We start from the raw sequence: 25,173 nt of genomic DNA on the forward strand, positions 1-25,173 counted from the left end.
CTGAGGGTCACTCTTTAGGGGCCCCGTTGCCATAGGGTGCAACATAAGCACACTTCAAAAGCCCAGGAACTAAAACATCTTTTCTATTTGGAGAAATTTTCTCTGGTTGCACACAGACATCTGCCTGCAAACCAAGATCAAGTTTTCAAAGTAGTGCCCATGCCCAAATCCTCCTGGGGTTAAAAGAAAGCATAATGACTAACAGCTAAAAATGTTCCAAGTGCCGTAGACATAACAAGACCTTTTTATCTCATAACATTTCTATGAGGTCAGTACTATTATTATCCCCATTTTACAGATGCAGAAACTGAGGCCACAGAAGTAGCATGCGGTAGAGCCTGGATTTGGACTCAGGCACTCAGGCTTCAGTGTGCATGCTCTCCTGCCCCTGCCCGCTGCTGGCTGCCTCCCTGATGGATTTCACAGCAGCTAGAACCGCAGCAAAGGATTAGTCACAGCCCTGGATGCCAAGGCTTTGCCTCAGCATAAGCCACGGGGGACATATTAAGACATAAAAGTCAGGGCTTTTAACATGACATTTCACTTATCCCACAAAGGCCAATGGAGGTTAAAAAAAAAAGAGAGAGAGAGAGCCTTAAATAGCCTTAAGATTCCTTAAGGCTATTTCTAGACCTCCTACTATGTGACATTTGCCCATTTACCCTTTCCTTGGAACAACGTAGAAAAATACAGATTCCAGGTCAAAGGACTACAGGTCATGGAGAGGGGAAGAAGCACGAGGGCATAGGGATCGGACTGTAACTGCTCGGATGACAAGAGAAGCCCTACAGTGACCAGGAGACCTAGGATCATGAGGCGCTCTCTCTCTCCCCCCGCCCCTCTCTCTCGCTCTCTATCGCTCTCGCTCTCGCTGGAAAAGAACACAGAGATCCAGAAAGGGAGGGATGAACAGCAAATGGGGCAGTGAGAGCAGACACGGCAGAGTCCAAGTGGGACTGTTAGCAGACACCACTAGACAGAGAGGGAAAAGGGACATCACACCTAATGTGAGCACTCTGGTCCTAAAAGCCCAATCCAACCATTACTGTGTGTGTAGTTCAGGCTCCCAGAGACGGCGGAAGCACCGGCCCACGTGTTCCTGGGCGGAGGCAATCTTTCCTTCCTCTCCACGGAGCATCACCCCATATGGTAAGATTCACCCCAAAGACAAGATTAGAACTCAGGTCTTCAAACTCATCTTGGAAGACACTGTCCGCTGGGGCAGTGCACGCCAAGAGAAAGTTAACAGACAGCAGTCAGATGTCCACGCCCACCCCGTTCCGTCACACTAGTCTCCAGTTCCCTAAGTATCGCTCCGCAGTGACCTCTTCCATCTTTCAACACAAATCAATCCAGTCAATCATCAGTCAGTGAGTCAGTCTTCTAGAAAACTCTGTATCTCCCACACCTGGGAAGCTCTCTTTGATAGGGTCCTGTAGGACCTTTCTGATAAGCTGCTTTCTGATAAGACCTTCCCAATAAGCTGCTCAAACACGCACCTTTAAGGGTTGGGGCACAGGAGAGGGAGATCAGTTTCCTTTTTTTTTTCTTTAATAACTTTTTCTAAGTTTAATCCACACCCTTCCTCCACCCACACCTCTCCAGGTTATTGGCTCCACCAACGGGGACCTTCCCTGAACATCCCCGGGCAGGAACGCAAGCAGGCTGCAGCAGGCCCCTTGGATTCCCAGCACAGCAGACCGGGGCCAAGTCCCACATCCTCCTCCGCCCCGCGAGGCCTCAGCACCGTGCCCCCAATCTGACCTAGCCTCCTGCCTCCAACAGAAAAAAATGACCATCCAAACCCCACCATAGCCCCCATGTTCCATCTTCAAGCCTCTTGTCACTAAGGCTGTAGGACCCTGCTCCCTGAGCCCACCCCAGCTTCAGAAAGAACGGTCCCAGTGGGGAACTCACCTGGAACCTTCCGGAGAACCTCTGCTTCTCTGGTCCTAGGGAGTCCCCAGGGCTCAGCAACACTCCCTTCCGGCCCTCCCTCGGGGGCTACTGGGCTGAGAAGGCAGGAGAGCGGGAGGAGGCTGTGCAGGCCGGCGCTCTGGAGACGCCCCAGAAAACATTTTGGTTCGGAGAGGCTGGGTCCAGGTGCGGAGGCGGCTGACGTCATCCTTTCACCTACCCCGCTTTGCCCCACACCCAAGAGGCGGAGCGCCACACCTGCTCTGGAGGTGGGCGGGGACTGAGAGAGGGGTCTCCCCCAAAGGCAGCTGCTCCAAAGTCCAGGGAATCACCAGGTACCGGCAAGCGGGCCAAGTCCTTCCCTGCTCGGGGGGCTGCACGCTGCGCGGCCCTCCTTCCTGACCTTCTTTAATCTCCCAACTACCGACACCTGCTAGATATTCCAAAGGCTCTCCAAACAGGGGCAGCCACAGGCCTCTGACTTTCCCCCTAACCCCTCAACTGCACTGTCAGGATCTGCTCAGAGAGGGTACCAGAAGGAAGCAACAGAGAAAAGCTACAGCTTTTCCAGACAAACAAGGCGGGAGCAATGTAAACTTCCACAGAGATCTCACCCTGAGATCCTGAGCCCAGCTGTGCTCTACACACACACACACACACACACACGCACACGCACACACACACCCCCAGCTCAGCACCACTCCAGACACACTGCTGCCCAGCGCTGTCCCCACAGAAGCTGGGCTCTCTAGGGTCTGTTCCTACGGCTCCCCCGGCCAGCAGATGGTGAGTAGAGCTGGCTGAGGTCATACCAGCTGAGGATACCCCTCACCACACCATCGAGGCTTTCCTGGGGATGGGGAGGGTCCCTGAGAGGGTCTGGCCTTTGCCCCTCTCCTTCTGACCCTCCTGTCCCTCCCCAGAGACTCAGGGGTCAGGGCCCTACGCACCCTAAGGGAGGGCAAGGGAAGGCTCCCTAAGGACTGACTGTGTTCAATGTGAGCAACGTGGCTGCCACAGAGGCTGTGCAAAGTGTGACCAGGGTTTCTGGGCCACCCAAACCCAGGCCAGCTGGCTCAAATTCATTTTCCCTCGTGAATTCCTTTTGGTACCACCCAGGAATAGCAGGGGCCACCAAGTGTGGTGGAAGGAAAGGCTCTGGTTGCCAATGGAGCCTTCCCACCTGAATTCTGGGAGGGAGTCTGGACACACAGACTGAAGTCCAAAAAACTCCCTCGGCCTAGCCTTGGAAGGAAAGGAAAGCCCCTGGCATCTTGTTTCAGTGGGAGGACCACTCACCCACACCTCACTGTCCCCACCACCCACAAGCTCAACCACTGCTCATGTTGCTTCTCAAACCTGGAAGGTGTCCTAGACATTCTCTCCCTACACAAATTTGGTCAAATCATCTCCCTCAGAAAGGCCTCCCCAACCATCACCAACCCATCCAACACACACACTATTGCAGACTGAATAATGCTTCTCCCCCAAGAATATGCACATCCTAATCCCTGGATATAAGGAGCCTATGCACGTTACCTTATATGGCAAATGAGACTTTGCAGATGTGATCAAGTTAAGGATCTTGAGATGGGGAAGATTGTCCTAGATTATGTGGGTAGGTCTGATGTAATCACAAGGGTCCTTATGAGAGGGAGGCAGCAGGAGTCAGAAGCTGATGTGACAGCAAAAGCAGAGGGACAGAGAGTGAGAGGTTGGTAGATGCTAGGCTGCTGGCTTTGTAGATGGAGAAAAGGGACCCCAAGTCAAAGGATCTAGGCATCCTCAGGAAGCTGGAAAGGACAAGAGAACAAATTTTCCCCTGGAACCTCCAGAAGGAACATAGCCATGCAGGCCCAGACTGACGTCTGACCTCTAGAACTATAAGATAATAAATGTGTGCTGTTTTAAGCCACTAAGTTTGCAGTTTGTTACAGCAGCCATGGGACACTCATACACATGCACTTCTTCGAACTCTAATGAGCCTGAGTACCACATAAAGCACTGGTCCTTGGGGGCTCTTATGTGCAAGTTTTCCTTCCAGACTAGATAATAAAACCCAGTGGGCTGGGCCTTCTTTCACCCCCAGAAGGCAATGCACACACTAGATGCTCAATAAATTCCCACGGGATTGTGCCTAGAGCACTTCACCACTCCCACAGTCAGGTGAAAGATAAACAGTAGTCAAAGTCAAGACCTGAGCCCGTTCCTCCTAGTCTAATGAGTTTCCACATTAGTCACTGCCAGCAAGTTTCCGATCCACCAAGAGGCACGCAGGAGCAGTGACTGCTCGTTCACCCCAGCAGTCCCGTACCCTAGCCCCAGACGAGGGACTGGAGCAGGGGTACAGCTGCCCTGCCATGCCACACATTAAGTGACCAGCCACAAAAACTGGGAGAAGGGGAAAGTGGCCAAGGGACCACTTTGCAGTTTGGAGAAGGGACTACAATAAAATGGCCCTACAGATACCCCAGGAAAAGCAGTCCACCAGGAGGTTTCACAGAAACACGTACGGAAGGCAAATGAGAATAATTAACGTTGATTAGAAATTGCTGTTGCTCTCAGCCAGGGTAGGTCAGCTTGCTCCCAGCACAACTTGTAACTAAGAAGGAAAACGACAGACAGAATGTCCCCAGAAGATGGAGGAGCTAAAGACTGTGCTAGAAATCATAGACACCTCCAGTGTTCCCAGAGACCCTACCTCTCTCATCTCTAGGTCAAAAAGGTTCACAGGACCACCCCTCCTTATCAGCAAAATTCAGGGACCCAATGCTACAAATGAGCCATCTAGTTGCCCCCCTCTGCCCACTGTAGGGGCTGCTTGTTTGGAGTCCTCTCGGCTTGAACCACACTTTCAAGAGTTGCAGCATTTACTATTGCAACAGGTTCAAAGGCATTGGAGAATCTCAGCTGGAAGCAAGTGGGAACACAGGGACCCACTAGATCTGAGTTGTCAGAAGAGAAGGAGAGAATGAGCAAGTACGTGAGTACGTGGGAGTCCACAGCAGAGGTTAAATGCACTAAACGGATTCACAGGCATTGCAGTCAGGCAGATGTGGTTTAAACCTCAGCTCCTCCGTTCTGCTGGCTGTGTGTGGCCTTGGGCAGGTCACTTGACCTGACCAAGCTTCAAGTTCCTCACCTGTAAAATGAGCACAGCAGTACTACCAACCTCGCTGGTCTCCAAGATTGAGATGATACAAGTAGAGCAATTTGTACAACTGACACACAGTAAACCCCCCATAAATGGGAGCGATGAGGACGATGGATGAATCACTATTTGCTCCACAGCACCAGGACAAGAGATTTTTCTGACGTGTGCCTAGAAAAGTTGACCTACATCTCAAATCAATAGTAAAGATATGGGTTAAACCTGGTGAACCAGCATGACCTAACCCTCCCCTCCCCACTCACCCCACCAATCATCCATCATCTATGATCCCAACATACATTCGGACCATGATATTATAAGGGCAAACATAAAGCAATTAGGCTGGAAAGGAAAAAGTCTGATATCTATGCCCCACAGAAGGTCAAACCAGAGGATGAAGTATGAGTCACAGTCCTTTGCTGTAGCAGGCAGGGCACATTCCTCAGGGTTCCACAGGTAGAGACCGGCATGTTCAGCTAGGAGGGGAACAAAGCCATGGGGCACAACAGGCCTGAGGAGGAACAGAATTGAAGGTGAGGTGAGGCAGCAAAAGCACAAAGAAGTGATCAGTAGAAACCATCCTGGACGCTGGTCCTTGGGTTTTAAAGAAAAAACACAGTCCATCTCCAGGGTGGAGATATGGGAGAGCCAGCACGTCACAAAGACATAAGGTACTGGGGAAAGCCCCATTTCCTAAGTCACAGGGGATATCAAAGAGGGCGAAGCAGCAGAATGTGTATGAACAGCCCTGGGACTCCAGCCAGCACAGCTCAAAACCAGTGCTAGCTCTGCTCCTAACTCGCTGGACGACAGGGAGCAGGGCAGTGAGCCACCTGTACCACAGGGTCTACCGCTCATTTAGGGATTAGCACTGCTGGCCCGTCCCAAGTCATGAGCTTCAGAATTCACTGAACCATAGATTCAAGCATCTACTTTGCACAAGGACATTGCAGCCTTGTGGGTGACACAGAAATGAATCACCCACAGAGCCCACTCCCAGGAGCTGATATTCTACCAGGAGAAACGAGACAAGCACATCAATAACAAAAGAAAGCAGGGACTTCCCTGCTGGTCCAGTGGTTAAGACTCCGTGCTTCCACTGCAGGGGGCAAGGTTCGATCCACGGTTGGGGAATTAAGATCCCACATAATAATAACAAAAGGAAGTAGAGGGTGGTGTTGGAGCCATGTGGGAGGTCAAGACAGCCTCCAGTCTGGGAATCACTCAACACTTCCAAGCATGATGCTAGGCCCTAGGGATATTGAAAGGAATAAGACACTGCCCCTCTATCTTTGAGGAAGAGAATTCTAGAAGGAAAAATAGTCATATCTGGGGAATTCCCTGGCAGTCCAGTGGTTAGGACTCTGCACTCTCACTGCCCAGGTTCAATCCCTGGTCAGGGAACTAAAATCCCACAAGCCACACAGTACCAAAAAAAGTAATAATAATAATAACAAAATCATAATTTAAAAAATAGTTATATCAACAGATTATCCACAAAGCAGTGCCTCAAGTGCTGAAACAGGAGTACACATAAACTCCGCTGACAGAAGCGGGAGTAGCAAATGCCACCTGGGGGACCCGGCAGCTTTAAAGGAGGTGAAGTTTTAGCTGAGTCTTGACTGATAAGTAAGCTTCTGCCAGGTGAAGAAGAGCTCTGAGGGCATCTGGTGCAAGGGTGGCAGCATGGGACAGTGGAGTCCCGAAAGAACCTGGACCACTCAAGGACCTGGGGCGTCTGGCAGCAAGTGGCGAGGCTGGAAGGCAGGCCGAGGACAGACCGAAGGAACTGTGGGGAAGGGCACACCCAGGCCAGGCCTGGAAGAACCACCACCGAGACTCCAGGAGACAAGGTGTGAGAAACTGCCCTAAAAAGGTACAGACCGCCAGGTGGGGCTATGGCCTCAGGGATCTATACAGCCAGCGTGTTCATGAAGAATCCCGAGGCCCAAGAAGGTGCTGACTGTTTACAGAGAGCTTCAAGGAGGAAAGAGACAGTCAGGGAACATATGCTAGAAAGAAGTATGACACCCATCCCAACCTCTGTGAAGGGGGAAGAAACGCGGCGTGGAGATATGAACCTACATGTAAATGCAATGCTCCTAAAAGCAGGGGGAGAACGCCAAGTCTAGGAACTGAGATACCAGGGCTTAAGCAGAAGGGAATCTCCACTGTGATTCTAGAACAGCAGCTCCCAGCTGGCCTGGGGGAGCAGTCAGTGTACATCTTACCACCTGACGGTTTTTCCCTTCCCCAAAGTCTCACTTTCCCTCCGCAAGCAAATGAGAATTAGGGAGGCTCCCCCAAACGCACCTTGGTCTCCAGTTCCAAGCAAGAGCACCCAGACCCGGAAAAGTGCGTAAACGTGAGCAGCCCCCTTTTAATGAACTGCTACCATCAGTCATGCACCCTGGTCCTCCCTGGCCCTCGGGCACAACAGCAAGAGAAGAGCTCCGACCAACACCTCCTCTTTGCCCTGGATGCTGACCTTGGGCCTGGCACCCGACCCAGACATGTTAGGAAAGTGGATTTTCCAAGTCAGAGCTTATAGTCTCACACAAGGTCAATTCTCAAAGGCAGCCAGCCCTTTGGAGAGCAGGGCCTCCTGCACCACCCTGTCCCCCAGGGATCCCTATCCCACTGCAGGAGAGAGGGAGAGGAGAGGGCCCCTCTCCACCCCACAGCACCTGCCCCCACCCCCCAGGTCCCTGCCTTCCCTTCTAAGGGGCCTCAACCAGGGAGGCCCGAGAAAACTCATCCAACCAGTTCCCTGGTGGGAGGAGAGCAGCTTTCTCCCTCAGCTGAGAGGTTACACAGACCAGACTTCAGACAGGGGGGGCAGCTGTCACCAAACCCCAGATTCTTGGATGAGCGGGTACACACATGGCATGGAGTGGCATGGCCCAGGCAGCAGAGTCCTGCTCCTGGAAAATCAAGGCCTTGATTCAGGGCTGAAAGTCAAGCCGAAGCAGAGTGGCAATCTGCCCCCTGACCTCCCTGCTCCTGCAGCCCAGAGCTCTGCAAGTGGTGGGCACTGCCCCGGCCTGGGCACCAGGGAAAAGACAGGGTGGGTGGGGAAGACCTTCCTTTCACCTGCTCCACTGCCAGCCCTTGATTTTATCCAAAATAACCACCCTCTGTGGATTCTGAGAAAAGGAAACTTCAGGAAGAAATGGGAGATCAACTCTGCTTTTCCCAGTACGTGCTGGGTCCCTCTAGGAACAGCCCCGTTCTCTCACCACACAGCTCCGAGTGTTCAGAGATCAGAAGCCCCTCCGAAGCCCCTCGCAGAACCACTTGCAATCGCCTCTAAGAGGAACACAGGATTATCTTGCTCTTACCGGGCCTCGATGGACAAATCCACTGGAAGAAGCCAGGACAGGATTAAAAAGAGACCAACTCTCCTACACCCATCCTTAGTTTCTGAAGCCCCAAGGGAGACATTTACCTTTTGCCCCAAAGCCTGTGGCCAGCCAGATTTTTCACAAGAGTTTGGCAAGACTTGGAGGCCTGGAGTTGGGATAGTCCTGGTCATGCCCCACTCACACCCCATGGCCTGGCCCAGCCCAGCACCTACCGCTTTTCTCCAAAGGGCTCCCGTCCGAGCACCAGGAGAGCCGCGTGGGGCCGGGGAGCTCCATTCTCCCCAAGCACCAGCAGTCAAGCAGTTAACAGGCTTGGGGCGAGCACAGAGCTGCCACCAACAGCCTTGGGAATTAAAGCGCCCGCCGCCTCCTGCAAAACCTCTTCAATAAACGTCCTATTCAGAATCAGTTGCGCGTGTGGGTCATACTTTCTGCATTTCTTTCATTCCTGACTCCTGGGGGGCCCCTAACAGAGGAAATGGAGCTTCCCACCCCAACTCAGCAGGTCCCTGGCTGGGTGAGGACCCAGGTCACAGGCGGGCAGGTGAGAGCCGCCAGCCGCTGAGGACATGCAAATATCTATAGCAATTAAAGTCAGGGGACATTAACTGCAGGAAGTCAAATACTGAAGACACTTGAACAAAGTCAGATCATTCAGCAGCACAACAATAACCCATTTATGCAGCTCCTCCCTCACCCCAGGACCTCAGAGCCTGAGAATATTAACCCTTACAACAGCCAGGGGCAGAGGGGAGGGGCGGCAGGCAAGGATTCGGTATTATTTCCCCGTTTTACAGATCAGGAAACTGAGGCACAAGTGGCTCCCAAGGTGCCGGCCTGGAATAATATCTACTAGCATTTTATTAGGGTGTAGCAGGCATTGTGCTAATAAACACATTCTCTAGGAACTCTCCTTACCATAACCATATGAGGCAGAGCCATTTACTCACTCACCGAAAAGCTGTGCAGCAAGGCAAGTGGGAAAGCCAGGGTTTGCTGGAATTCCAGTGCTTGTCACCATTCCCCAACCCCAAAACCAATGGGGCCAAGAGGTACAGCCAAAGACGAATGGAAAGGTGCCATCCTTAGCCCACATCACGGGCACGCCCGCAGGCACTTTCTGCCCTTTTACAAGTAACACTATGATGCTCAGACCAAGTTCCTACAGCATGGGGCAACCTCAGAAGGAGGCCAAAATGGAGTCACCTGAGAATTCGTAACTTGCAAATAGATCCCTCCAGAAACCACTTATGTGACGGCATGTGACCCAGGGGCCAGCACGCAGATTGCCTTCTCTACCGAAAGCTCATAGCAGGAGCGCTAATCTACACAGCAGACTCACTGAGTGGGCAAGCGTCCTAACCTCTTTTCTGTGTGTGATGTCTTCTTAACTCAATCACAGCCTCCTAAAGGTAAGGACCAGATCTTCCCAGGGTTTTGTGCATTTTCTTCCCCCAGGGCTTCTGGCACTCAAATCCCTACTACTGATTTTAGCAGCTGTGGAACTCATGCCAGAAGAAGGCTGAAGCACGCAGGATGGATAGTATTTTCTGGGCTCTTATAATGGGAGAAGAAGACATCTCCAGTGGAGGTCCAGAAAAAGGTTTGGGGATGAAGAGGCAAGCTGTTCACCTCTGCTGCCTGGTCAGACTCAGCCCAGCTGAAAGTTGCGGCATCGGGGCTCAGATGACTTCCATCTAAAAACAGGACTACTCAAGCTCACTCAAATTTATGGACAGTATAAACCACATGCCAGGTGCTGGGGACGTAGCAGTGAATAAGACAAATCCTTACTGGGGATTTCCCCAGCGGTCCAGTGGTTAAGACTCTGGTGCTTCCAATGCAGAGGGCACGGGTTCAATTCCTGGTTAGGGAACTAGGATCCCACATGCCACGTGGGGTGGCCAAAAAAAAAAAAAAAAAGACAAATCCTTACGATCATGGAGCTTACATTCCAATATGGAGGAAGGTCACAAAAGATAGACAAATAGCTAATATATTTCTGAATAGAGATGCGTTAACAGTGATAAGATAAAACAGAAGAAAGGCAGTAGGACTGGGGGCTGGAGACATTTAGGGAGGCCTGGGAAGGCTCTGAAAAGGTGACTCTTCGGCAGAGACCTGTATGACAGGAAGCAGCCAGACATGCAAAGTTCCTCTGCCAGTCTTTTCCTCTACCCCACCTCAGTCACTCACCCACACATTTGATATGTCCTAGACCTCATCATCACAATAAGTGCAGACCTCCAAAATACCTTGCTTTTAAGCATCCCACTCTTTGCAACCCAATGAAGAGGAGATCAGTATAAAAATTACAAACCACACAATAAAACAAACCATGACAAGCGAGTCAGAAGATGGAACAAACTGGTACTCCAAAAGCTAGAAATAAAAGAAAAATCTGAAAAAGACTTTGAAAAAGTACTGAATGGAAATAAAATACAGTTGACCTTTGAACAACACGGGGCTTAGGGGCACCAACCCCTCACACAGTAGAAAATCCGCATATAACTTTACAGTCAGCCCTCTGTATCCACAGTTCTGCATCCGCGGATTCAACAAGCTGCAGATTGTGTAGTATTGTAGTACATATTTATTGAAAAAGATCCACATATAAGTGGACCCACGCAGTTCAAACCCAGATTTTTCACGGGTGAATTGTATACAATATTGACATTTCAAACCCAATAGGTACGTTCAACAGAAAATCAAATACAGCTAAAGAAAGAATTAGTGAAATGGAAAAAAAAAACTGAAGAAATTATCCTGAAGTAGATGCAAAGAATAAGAAAATATAAACATTAAGAGACAGAGGTCCATAGAGTTCTATAGGAAGAAAAAGGAAAGAATAGGGGAGAGGCAATTTTCAAAGACAGAATGTATATGAATTTTCCATAACTGAACATAAAACATTTGTCCTCATATTGAAAGCACAACTAAGTTAAATTTAAAAGAAGTTCACATTTAGACACATCATCCGTAGTATAAACGCAGAACATCAAAGACAAAAAAGAACATCTTAAAGGATTATAAGGAAATACCATGAACAACTCTATGCCAATGAATTAGATAAGTTAGATGAAATTCCTAGACAAATCCTTAGAATGACATAAGCCAATGACTGACTCAGGAAGAAACAGAAGATCTGAAGAGACCTGTTAATAAGAGACTGAATTAATAATTTTTAAACTTCCAATAAAGAAAAGCTCAGGACTAGATGGCTTCACTAGTGAATTTACCAAACATTTAAAGAATTAATAGCAATTCTTCACAAACTCCTCCAAAAAACAGTAGAGAAAGGGACACTTAACCCATTCTATGAGGGCTGTTATCAAGACCAAACAAGATATCACAAGAAAAAAAAACAGCTACAGTCCAACATCCCTTATAAGTGTGGCTGTAAAAATCCTCAACAAAATACTAACAAACTGAATCCAGCAACATAGAAAAAGGAGTATACACTATGACCATGTGAATTTATCCCAGAAATACAAGATTGGGTTAACATCCAAAAATCAATTAATATAATTTTAAATATTAATAGAATAAAATATAAAAACCACCTGATCACCTCAATAGACCCAGAAAAAACACTTGACAAAATCTGACACCCTTCCATGATAAAAACACCACACAAACTAGGAACAGAAGGGAACATCCCCAGTCTTACAAAGAACATCTACAAAAAACCCCACAGGCGTTTCATCTTAATGGAGAAAGAAGGAATGCTTTCCCCCTAAGATTAGGAATAAGACAAGAATGTCCCCTCATGATACTTCTATTCAACACTGTACTGGATTCTAGCCATGAAAATTAGGTAAGAAAAAGAAATAAAAGACATTCAGATTGAAAAAAAAGAAGTAAAACTATCTCTATTCACAGATGACATGATCTTATATATAGCAAATCCTAAGGAATCCACTAACAAAATGATTAGAACTAATGAAAGAGTCCAGTAAGATGGCAGGATACAAGATCAATACACAAAAAATCATTTCTACTCCTATATACTAGTAGTGCACAATCCAAAAAATGCAATTAAGGGGAATTCCCTGGCAGTCCAGTAGTTGGGACTCCACGCTTTCACTGCCAAGGGAGCAGGTTCAATCCCTGGTTGGGGAACTAGGATCCTGCAAACTGCATGGTACAGCCCACCCCACCCCCCAAATGCAACTAAGAAACAAAACAATCCCATTTATAACATCAGCAAAAGCATTAAAAACTTTGGAATATATTTAACAAAAGGAGTGTAAGACTTGTATACTGGAAACTATTGAAAGAAACTAAAGACCTGAATAAATGGAAGGACATCCCATGTTCATGGATCAGAACACTTAACATTCTTAAAGTTAGCAAAATTGATCTACAGACTCAATCCAATCTCTTTCAAAATTCTAGGTGGTATTTTTGTAGAAATTGACAAGCTAATCATAAAATTTGTATGGAAAAGCAAGGGAGCCAGAAAAACAATCTTGAAAAAGAACAAAGTTGGAAGACTCACAGTTCCCAATTTCAAAACCGACTACAGGGCTTCCCTGGTGGCGCAGTGGTTGAGAGTCCGCCTGCCGATGCAGGGGACACGGGTTCGTGCCCCGGTCCGGGAAGATCCCACATGCTGCGGAGCGGCTGGGCCTGTGAGCCATGGCCGCTGAGCCTGCGCATCCGGAGCCTGTGCTCCGCAATGGGAGAGGCCACAACAGTGAGAGGTCCGCGTAACACACACACACACACACACACACACACACACACAAAAACGACTACAAAGCTATAGTTACCAAGGCATAAAGATACATATATAGATTAATGCAACAGAATTGAGAGTACAGAAATAAAACCTCACATTTACAGTCAATTGATTTTCATTAAGGGTACCAAAACCATTCAACAGGAAAACAATCGTCTTTTCAACAAATGGTGCTAGGACAACTGTATATTCACATGCAAAAGAATGAATTTGGATATCTAGTTCATACCATACACAAAAATTAAGTCAAAATGAATCACAGACCTGAATAGAAGAGCTAAAACTATAAAACTCTTAGAAGAAAACATAGGGGTAAATTTTTGTGAACTTGGGTGAGCAATGGTTTCTCAGATACAATAGCAAAAGCACAAGCAACAAAACAAAACAAAACTAGATAATTGGACTTCATCAAAATTTAAAACTTGTGTTTCAAAGGGCACTATAAAGAAAGTGGACTAGATCATTTCACAATGTATACAAATATTGATTGAATCATTAAGTTGTACACCTGAAACCAATAATGACATATCAATTACACCTAAATTTTTTTTAATTTTTAAATTAAAATTTTTAAGAGAAAAAAGAAAGTGAAAAGACAAACCACAGAATGGGAGAAAATATTTGTAAATCTGATAATAGACTTGTATACAGACTATATAAAGAACACTTACAACTCAATAATAAAAAAAAAATTTTTTTAATGGACAAAAATTTGAATAGATATTTCTCCAAAAAACATATACAAATGGCCAATAAGCACAAGAAAAGATGCTCAATATCATTAATCATTAGGGAAATGCAAATCAAGACCACAACTAAATCTACTTCCTACTCACTCTAGGATGGTTAAAATTAAAACCATGTTCAATAACAAGTAATGGTGAGGATGAGGAGAAATTAGAACCCTTGCACATTGCTGCTAAGAATGTACAATAGGGCTTCCCTGGTGGCGCAGTGGTTGAGAGTCCGCCTGCCGATACAGGAGACACGGGTTACAGGGGACACGGGTTCGTGCCCCGGTCGGGAAGATCCCACATGTCACAGAACGGTTGGGCCCATGTAAGCCATGGCCGCTGAGCCTACGCTCCGCAAAGGGAGAGGCCACAACAGTGAGAGGCTCGCATACAGCAAAAAAAAAAAAAAAAAAAAGAATGTAAAATAGTGTCGCCTATTTGGAAAACAATTTAGCAATTCCTCAAAAAGTTAACTTGTAAATAATCATCTCCCCATAGGTCATATAGAAGCTAGGGGATCTATATGCTGCGTACAAAAAGTTGTACACAACTGTTCATAGCAGCATTATTTATAATACCAAAAAGTGGAAACGGCTAGAATGTCCATCAACTGATGAATGGATAAACAAAATGTAGTATACCCATACAATGGAATATTATTTGGCAATAAAAAAGAATGAAGAACTGATAACATGCCACGACACGGATGACTCTAAAACATTACATTAAATGGAAAAGGCTAGTCAATAGAACTATATATTGTATGAACTCATTACGTAAAATGTCCAGAATAGGCAAATCTAGAGAGATAAAAGTAGATTAGTGATTGCCTGGGGCTAGGGGATGGAGGAAATAGGAAATGATTACTAAAGATACAGGGCTTCTTTTAGGGGTAATAAAAATGGTTTAAGATTACATAGTGGAGAGAATTCCCTGGTGGTCCAGGGGTTGGGACTCCGAGCTCTCACCCAGGTTTGATCCCCAGTTGGGGAACGAGGATCCCACAAGCCAAGCAACAGGGCCCCCCCGGCCAAAAAAAAAAAAAGATGCGGGGATAGCGGTGGGGGGGGGGTTTGCACAACTCTGAATATATACTAAAAACCACTCTACATGGGTGAATTTAAGATGTGTGAAATATATCTCAATAAAGTTATCAATCACATCTTAACAGTAACAAGTCAGCAGGAAAAGCATAGACTGTTCAATAACTAGTACTGGAAAAATTGGCTATTGCTCTGGAAAAAATAAAATCAGTTCCATCTTACAGGGTTAAGTGGTTCTCAACCTTGGCTGGACATAAAAGTCACCTGGGGCATTTCATAGCCACGCCTAGGCTCCACCCTGAGATATTTTAATTTTATTGGTCTGATCTGAAATGAGGCTCAGACAATCCGTACTTTCTTAAAAAGCTCCTCATGAGGCTTTCCTATGTAGCCAGAGTTGAGAACCATTGTCACATAAAAGAAATACATTCCAGGTGAATTTAAAATGTAAGTGTGGACGCAATTTAAAAAGAAAATAGACTAAATATGTTTCTGTAAAATCAGAGTAGGAAAAGATTTCTTGAATAAGACGCAGAAAGTATGAACAAAAGACTGGCACATCTGGCAACATTAAAATTAAAACTTCCCTATGAAAAACGACATTAATAAAGTTAAGACAATCCAGAGCTATATGTAATGAATATAACCTACAAAAGATTATTTATTATCATTTATTTAGCATACATAAATATATATATATATATATATATATATATATATATACTTTTTAACTCCTAAAAATCAACAAGAAAAGAAAATGGCAATTAAAACTCTGAAAAAGTACCAGGAACCTCTAACTTGTCACAGGGTGGGGAGCTGGGAGCAAGGGAACAGATGTTGGAGACTTTTCACTGTATTACCTTTCAAGGTTTGAATCATATGGATACATTACCTGGTTAAAATTTATTTTTTTAACGTAAAGGGCAAAGCCTCACAGAATAATAAACATGGCTAGCCAATAAACATGAAAAGTGCTCATCCCTATCTTTAATCAAAAGCGCTTATTTAAAAAAACAATTTATAAATTAATTTTAAAATACCGTTTTACATCTACCAGATTGCAAGACACAATCCCAATATTAGTGAAATAGGGGCTCTCATGTTTCTGGTAACAACATAAATTGGTTACAAATCACTCAGGGACATTATTTGACCGTTATCTTGAAAAGCAAAATTTATAACCCAGTAATCCCACCACTGATACATATGGTAGAGAAGACTGGCACATGGATGATAAATACAGTTATTACTCAGAGAGGTGAGAAAATGGAATCAACCTAAATGTCTGTCTATAAGGGAACTGTAATATGCAATAGAGACCATATAACAGTTCACTGAATAAACTAGATTTAAATATTTCAACATGGGTAAATCTAGACAACAATGTTCATTCAACATGATGCTATACAAGTGAAAATTAAAACAACATGAAACTATAAATTACTTAGAGACAACAGTAAAAAGTATAAAAACATTCACAGAAATGATAAACACCATATTCAAGAGAATGTTACTTCTGGGGTGGGAGGGAGGGAAGAGAAAGCTATTAGGAAGAAAAAGAAAGCTTCAGTTGCATCTGTAACATTCTATCTCTATAATAAATGAGAGAAGTAAATAGGATAAAATTACCATTTGCCAGATCTGGATGGTGGGAACATGGGGGTAGGGGTTCCTACACAGGGGCGGGCCCCGCCACCCTGGAGACAGACTGGAACAACCAGCACCTAGACTGCACAGCACGGCATCTTTCAGCAGCGTCCAGAACCAAAACAAAGGAACAAAATCTCCTGACGGAAAGAGGCCTGGGATTTTTGAAATTGCAGCTCCTCCCTATCATTTTCTGGCCTCAGCAAGTGTTGTGTGGCACCCAGGTAGGTGCTTAAAATGTAAATGTATTAAAGGCGTTCTTGTTTCCACTGAGGCAAGCGTCCTTTAGGATAACTGGCAGTCTGCTATGGGTGGAGCTGAATTAAGTTTGGGCCCATCCTGGCTCCACAGTAACACAGTAAAACCTTGACTAGCCGGAAGCCCTGCAGAGAGAGCTGTCCAAGAGCCATGTTTTCAAGAGTGTGCCCGGTTTCCAGTCTGGGGTAGAGTTCAGTGCACGTGCTCCAGAGTCATTTAGAAGTTCAGACCTCATCCCTGCCAAGTCTTAGCTGAGAGACCTCAGAAAAGTTACCTACCTTGTGTGTGTGGGTGGACTCAGTTTCCTTATCTGTAGTTGAGGGTACCACCACTTATTTTTTGCCCTGTTGAGAGGACTAGTGATATTACCTAAGAGTCAACACTTTTAAAAATTTTAGTCTATCTGACTGGGACATCTTTTAAAAACATGTTACACGCTTCCTTCCCTGCCTTCCTAAACAGTCAAGGGAACATCATTTAACCTTTTCTTGATGACTCAGGGTCACAATTACCAGCAAAGCATCAATTATCAAAATAATGATCCCCCCAAGGGCCAAGGCGTGCCAAGCCATTCCCCCTAAATAAATGACCCCCGGCTCTTACGCTCGTGCTTGCTTTGCCTAGTGTCTTGATCTCTGTCCACTCTCAGTGTCAACTCTCAGTTGCACTGTGGTCATTTTTCCTCTCTATGCTGGTCTCTTTACACTCTCCTTTGCTGCTTCCTTTCAGTTGTGGGCTTGGAAATAGGATGACACAACTCCTATATAAGAGTTAAACAGGGCTTCCCTGGTGGCACAGTGGTTAAGAATCCACCCGTCAAGGCAGGGGACACAGGTTCGGGCCCTGGTCCGGGAAGATCCCACATGCCGCGGAGCAACTAAGCCCGTGCACCACAACTACCGAGCCCATGCGCCACAGGTACTGAAGCCCATGCGACTAGCGCCCATGCTCCGCAACGAGAAGCCACCGCAATGAGAAGCCCGCGCACCACAATGAAGAGTAGCCCCCACTCACCGCAACTAGAGAAAGCCCGCGCTCAGCAACAAAGATCCAAGGCAGTCAAAAATAAATAAATAAAATAAATTTATTTAAAAAAAAAAAAAGAGTTAAACAGGGTCTTAGGGAGCTGGTGTGAAAAAAATGCAGGAACTTGAGTCCTGGCTCATCTGGAGACCTTCTTGGCTCCATGCAGATAAGCAAGGCTACTGGGTGGCCATGTCCTGAATAGGGTAGGAGACGTGTTATGGGATATTATAGGACATATTATGGGATGAACTATATTCTAGACTATAAGCACACCCTACCATCCACTTTGGACACAACATTCATGGGGGCAAACTCTCAGCAGGCCCAGGAGGACTGGTCCCAGTGACCCCAGGCACCCTTTCACTTGCCCAGGCTGGAGGAATACAGAGCTGCCTGCCCCTGTGCCAGAGCAGCTGACCACAGGTTCAACTTCTTAGAATGTTATACTCTATCCTAGATACTTCCAGACAGGATTAGAACATTTGTGAAGAGCATGAAAATTTCTCTAATTCCTAAAGGTTCATCACACAGTAGGGTTTTACTTATTCAACAAATATTTATTGAATCCTATTATGCATCAAGCACTGGGGATGTAGCGACGCAAAGGATAGAGACCACAAGGATACTGGTTCTCTTTTCCTTTCAATAAACACTTGACATCTATCGGTCGAGAACCTCTGATTTATGTGCACAGACACACACACACACACACACACACACACACAGTCTTGTGGCCTGGAGAGTAAAGGATATGACTTTTTAAGAGCTTCCAGTACCTGTAGAACCCATCTTCCCTCCCGAGATCCCATTACCATAGTGAAATAGACTTCACTCCTGTAGCATCTCTCCCTCCAGTCTCAGCCAAACTCCAGCAACAATCAGAGCAACCCCTAGTACCCTCCAACTCTATCTCCCAAAAGGCTACATGCACAGTTACCATTGTGCCCATCTGTACCTCATTCAGGTCCTGTGGTTGGCCCAGAGTCTGCTCAGCACGAAACAGAATTTGAGAGTGCTTAAAAATCGACTCCTTGAGCTTAAGCCAGGAGGGCTCCCTCCCCAAAGGCCAGCAAGAGAACTATAAAAAGCCCCATTCTCCCTTGTGGCATTCCCAGATGGCAACAGCCCACCAAGGGCTAGGCTTGACCCCCACCACTGACTTCTTCCTCTAACTCCATGGAACAAAAACTGGAGCAGATGAGATCACCGAGCCCAGACTGCCCTCAGGGTGGGACCCCAGCACAAGCTCATCTTGCCCTGTTGATTACACTTTACACTGTTCTCCATGCAATGTGGGAACAAAGATGCCTCAGAGTCCCTGCCTTCAGAGAGCAGCTAATCAAAATAAGAACAGAGCAGAGATCCTGTTGACAAAGCCAGCCTTTATCCCAGACAGCCAGCACCCAGACGGATGCCGGCATCTCTGGATGTACCTCCTCCTTCTGACCACAGGTTCGTTGACCCTACCCAGTTTTCATTCCCCTCTGACTTGAGGTCACCCAACATCATAAAAATGCCTGAGGCTGTTTGGACCTTCCCAACCACTTCCTCTGAAGCCATATTATATCTAGCTTTACCTGGTTTCCAGGCACCGGAAAGCTCCTTCACCACAGGGCCCGCTCGGCTGTCCAGCTCCTGCTGGATGGTGACAGGGCTCTTAGAGGGAGTGGTCTGGCTGATGACCACGCCCCCAGGACCTGCCCTCCACCACCCACCCCTGCTTCCTGAGCCAGGGCCAGGCCCCCAGGAAACCGCTCACCGCAGCTTTTGACCGCAGGCTTTGAGATCAGGTCCCTCCCTTTAAGGGACCGGTTCCAGCAGAGAGGGGAAGAGACGCCTCAGAATGCCTGGGTGGAAGCAGTGCAGAGCTGAGCAGAGTCCAGCCGGACTCTGAGCACTCATAGTGCCTGTCCATTCTGTTACTCTGGTCCATGGTGGACACAAAATTCTGGTCCATGGTGGACACTTCTTGAAACTTTTTCTGGGGCTGCCTCTAGGCCTTCATCAGAATCCTCTTGCACCTCTGCAGGCTCTCCTAAAACAGCTCCACCCATCTGCCCAGCTTTCCCCCGCCCCTCCCTCGTTTTCACCATCCCTTTCTCTCCCTCTCCGAGCGTAATTTATCTACAGGACGTTGGGGGAGGGGCAGATAGTCTTCCCAGCTGTGAGACAGAGAAGCCAGGAACGAAGGTGTGATTCATCTGGGCTGCTTGGAAGCAAGGGGAATTCCAGAGCAAGGGAGAAGAATCAGGGCTGCCCCCAGTTCACCCTGTCAGGAGGGGAAGCAGCACACACACCTGGGAGGCCCACATCCTCAACCCCCCGAGAATCTAGGATATGGCTGAAAAGCCCCACCAACTAGAAAGTCTGCACTAACTAGGGTTTCGATTTTCACCTGCCTCTAATTCCCCACTTGCCTAATTCTTCAAACGGAAAGCTTTTCATTTAGGAATGGCATGAAATATCTTGGGCTACCCCTGCAGAATTTGGTTGGAGAAATAACAAAATAAAAGATTATCACTTACTGATGACCTCTATAGGCTCTGCTAAGCCTTTAACACACGTTAGCTCATTGTTCAGTCTCACAAAGCCGTATGTGATAGGTATGATGACTAACTCCATTTTACTGGTGAGAAACACAGGCTCAAAGGAGTTTAGCACCGCAGGGCTAGTAAGCTGTCAAGCCCTGCAGTGAGTTGCTTGAACTGGGTTACAAGAAAAGGAAACCAGAGGGCCTTCCCTGGTGGCGCAGTGGTTGAGAGTCCACCTGCCGATGCAGGGGACATGGGTTCGTGCCCCGGTCAGGTAAGATCCCACATGCCGCGGAGCGGCTAGGCCAGTGAGCCTGTGCGTCCGGAGCCTGTGCTCCGCAACGGGAGAGGCCACAACAGTGAGAGGCCCGCGTACCGCAAAAAAAAAAAAAAAAAGAAAAGAAAAGAAAAGGAAGGGAAACCAGAGATGAAGAGAAACTCCTCCTTCAGGTATTATCAAATAGCCCTTCCTCGGGATGCGCCCCAGGCCACCCCATCTAAAATGCCATCTCACCCCCTCCATGACAATTCACATCCACCCTCCCTATCATGTTGCTCTGCTTATCATTAACTTGCTTTCCACTATCTGTCTTGCTTATTGACAGCTTCCCCCCACCAGAAGCCAGCTCCATGAAGTCAATGACTGTCGTATATTTTGTTCATTGCTGTGTCCTCTGCGTCCAGCATTCATATATAGTAGATGCCAAAAAAACTGCTGAATGAATGAATGAATCCTTTAAAATAGAACTAAGAAGTGTGAGTGTAGGAAGAGAAAGAGCATGACCCATCCATTCAGGGGAGGAAAGATGAGAAAAGATGGTGAGAGAATCTGGCCAGGGGCAAGTTGGGGGCTCCAGCTGGGGCCTACAAGAGGAAATGAAGGTCTGCCAGGTCCCCTGTGGACTCCAGTAAAGCCTTCCTGCTGGCAGGAGTGATTTCCAGCTGCCAGGGCCCCAACCTGAGGGCTTCTGCTGGGGAGGGCGGGCTTGCAACCCTGAAACAAAGGCCTATGGACATGCAGCTGGCCAGAGAGGCAGGACTGAGCAGCGGCCTGGGCCAGAGTGGCAGCCTGGGATGGGGAGAGGGGGGCAAATGAGGAGCTGAAGACAGCCTTCAGTGCAGCTGCAAAGGCAGCACTCTCCCAATGCCCAGAGTCCCCTCAACCCTCAACACAACAGGGAATAGCTAGTTGATCTCCTGATTAACCCTCCAAAGTCAGTGCTCAGCCTGGGCTTGTAGCAACCCCCAGACTTGGAACCAGAGCCTTCACAAGGTTCTGAGAGGAGAGTGGAGGTGAAGGGGCAAGCCATACATCTGGAACACAGCTCCTTTTCCCCTCCTGCCCTGGCCATCCCTCAGGCCATGGCCTTTGGCCACCTCCAGGGTAAACACAGTGACCCTGGGAGAGCTGTGGATTTGGTAAGGCAAATGTTTACCCTGGAGCTATTACAGGCCAGGGGTGTAAACATCCACCATTGGCTCCTGGTATCTACCGTCTCCTTGTGGCACACATGGGACGTATCCAGTAAATTGTAAAGCTCTTGAGGGCCCCTCCTAGCCACCGTGAGCCCTTCATTTTGTATAGGAGTTTATGCAGCACTTTCCACGTATGTGGCTTCCTTTGATCCTTACCACAGCCTCTGTGAAGAAAAGCAGGCAAGTCCCCAACTCTACTCATGTGGAAACTGAGTCAGAAAAAAGTATGTGACTTGCTCAGGTCACGTTGGGAAAAGCATGGATTAGACCACGAGGAAATCTGAGTTCTGGTCCCTGTTTGGCCAACAGGAGCCAGGCTCCAGTCACGTCACATCTCTGGGCTCTGCTGCCTGCATGTGTAAATGGCCTAGGCACATGGGAGGTGCCTTCCAGCCCAGATGACTCTAGAAATCTGATGCCATATACAGTAGAGCCAGGACTAAAGCGGAGGCAAAATCCTGTGCTGGGCTCCCATGCCAGTGCTCTTCCCACTCTCCCCAGTGTGCCACTTCTAATAAAACGCAGTAGAAAAGCCCAAGGCAGCTCTTAAGCAAACCACTTCCTCTGCTTCTAGGACTTGGTTTACCCCACGCAGACTCCCTGTCCCATCCCCAGAGCAAGACATCCAGGGATCTAAGGGGTTGCCCAGCCTTCTGGGAAGGGAGTGCAGGCAGCAGAGACAAAGGAGTATTAACAGCAGGAGATGAGATGAGGCATCCCAGGCCCACAGGGAAGAGGGTGAACAACAGAGGGAAGGGGTACACCTTTTTTGGGTTCTTACTCCCTAGGTTTTCTGCTGGAAATGGTTAGGGTGAAGTCATTCCCAGCTACGTCACTCAGGATTCCACTCCCAGTCCAGCAAAGGCGAGGCTAGAAAGGCACTTGCCTTAAGGGAGGCCGGCAATGTGCTCAGTGGGGAGCCCTCGGGGCTGTCATTACTCTCCCTCATTATTTCTTTGAGCAAGGTTGGTGTGACTGAGCTGCGTGCAGAGGCAGGGCTGAGGAGACTCTGGGAACCCCCTGTCCAGGGTTCCCTGTAGGACGATGCAATCCGGATCGCCTCCTGGGGGCCCCAGAACAGGAGACAGGCAAGTGACTTCCGAGGGTGAAACTCTTACAGTGGCCGCTATAACACCGCCCCACCCCAGGCCACACCCCTCCAGCCTCCCACCATTACATTTCCCACTCCGTTCTTTCTTTTGTTTTAAAAAGCAGCTCCAAAGAGTAAAAGTAGCTACCTAAAAACGTCTTGAAATTTTCGAGTTTGCACGCCTCCTCCTAGCGTTCCAAACCAAAGGGCTGCGAATAAGGAGAAAATCAACCAAACCGGTTTCGGGAGTGGGTGAGGTCGAGGGAGGCAGTGGCAGGCAGTGGCTTCTGTGCTTTCGGCTCCCCGACACCCCACTGCTGGCACCCACTCTAATCCCTCCAGGACGCGTGAGATTCCCAGAGCGAGTACTGTGTGACACCAACCCGGAACAGGCTGCTGGCGCCTTTGGGCTCCCGGGACCAGAGGCTCGGGTCCTTCCCCAGAAGAGTCCACCCCTCCCGGGCCCACAGTCCGAGGCAAGGACCAGCCCTCGGGCAAAAGAGCGCGCAGTGGGCGCGGGTGGGCGCCGCCTCGAGGGCTTCCCGGGTTTCAAACTGCGCCTCTTGGGAGTCACGGGGCGCATTCGCTCCTTTCGTTTCCGGGGTGGGGGCTAAAGGACAGAAAAATGTCTCCTTGCACGAGCCTCCCGCGCTCCAGCCCTCGGCCTGGAGGGTCGCCCTGGGAGGAGCCCACGCGGCCCCGGGCCCCTCTCTGCCGCGCCGAGTCCTCACCCCGCAGGGGGCTGGGGCGGGTGCCCGGGAGGGCGAGAGCTTCAAAACCACTCCGGGCACTGCCGCTCGGCCCGCTGCGCCCGCAGAGGACGCGGGGAGAACCGACGAACACTCACCGAGCAGCGGCCGCCCGGCTGGATCCAGAACGCACGGCGCGCGAAGCCACCCAGGTGCCGCCGCAACGCGGGCGCGAGTTTGAATGTCGCTCCGGGAAGGGGCCGAGGCTGCCGGCCGCTCCCGCCCACGGCCAGCCCCTTGGCGGCCGGGGCGCGGCCAGCTGCTAGCGCGGCCCCCGGGGACCCCAGCCCGCGCCCGCCTTCCAGCGCCCGGCAGGAAGTCGGGGCCGAGCAGAGCGGCAGCAGCCGCGGGAGGGGACAGGGAGGGCGGACCAGGAATTTTTCCAGTGGGTGGAGACTCGGGCCAGCGACTGGAATCCCGCGATTGGCGGCTCGGCGGGGGACGGGGGCAACCTCGCGGCGCTGCGAGCTGGAACCCGGGGTAAAGGCTGCGGCGGCGGGAGGGGGGCTTGCGCGCCGCTAATGATTAACGCCCGCGGGTGGGGCGAGCGCGCGGCCCCGGCGGTGTCCTCCCGGCCGAACGCTAGCCGCCCCCGAGCAACCTAGATGCGCTAAGACACAAAGACGCACGGGGTGGGGGTGGGGGGGAACACACAGTGGTGTCACAGACCTGATATCACTGCCTCCCAAGAGGTCACCGGACGGCCAAAACAGCCCCCTTTGTACGGACAGGAAAGGGGGCTTCCAAGTGAGTCCTTAGTTGGGATCGGACTTGGGAGTCCTGATCCTACCAGAGCAGGTCACCTCGGCTTTTCTGAGCCAGAAACTCACGTCTTGAATTCCTCACCGAAATTCGGTTCCCGTGACCCTTTACAGATATAAATCCAAACCTCCGAGAAGCTGACAAGAAAGAGATGAAGAAGCCGATAACTTGGAGGGAGTCCACCACGAGACTGTTAGGTGGGAGAAGCAAGAGGCAGAAACTCGTGTAAATAAAGGACCCATTTTGGTAAAACGAAGAGAACCTGTCTCCTGTTTTTATGTCTGTCTGTAATCACGTGGGCATCGAAAGGTGCACACCTGGAAAGTGAGGGGCTGAGGACGCGACAGGGACACTCAATAAGGATCGGCTGCGTTTTGAGCAAGAGCATAAACTTTAAAACCCGAAGTAATTCATCAATAAATGTACTGAAAAAAAGATGCTATCCCAGCACAGGACAGGGGAAGAGAAGCCCAGGATGGGAGGAGGGATGGGACACTGACATCAGAACCGCTGGGTATACTTGACATCCAGTAGAGGTAAGTGTGTCTAGTAAACGCCTAATATTCACGTTAAAAAACAAAATACGCAAAAAAAAAAAAAAAAGCCAAAAAGGAAAAGAAAAAAAGTTACTCCAGGCAAATGCAAGCCCTAGGTGATTTACAGGGAGGGGAGGGGCGTGC

The 25,173-nt window shown here is 48.6% G+C and overlaps 1 protein-coding gene across 2 annotated transcripts in view; it reads right to left on the reverse strand.

The window, feature by feature from the left end:
* The window catches only part of PLEKHG3 (pleckstrin homology and RhoGEF domain containing G3), a 42,421-nt gene extending 18,540 nt beyond the window's left edge, over positions 1-23,881 (reverse strand). For both annotated transcript variants that reach the window (XM_082648869.1, XM_082648868.1), the window contains exon 1: positions 23,830-23,881. The gene's annotated coding sequence lies outside the window, so the exon portion shown is untranslated. The remainder of the gene's footprint in view (positions 1-23,829) is intronic.
* Positions 23,882-25,173: the final 1,292 nt, after the last annotated feature.

This window comes from Grampus griseus (genome assembly GCF_964374135.1).
Source record: "Grampus griseus genome assembly, chromosome: 2".
Taxonomy (NCBI): Eukaryota; Metazoa; Chordata; class Mammalia; order Artiodactyla; family Delphinidae; genus Grampus; species Grampus griseus.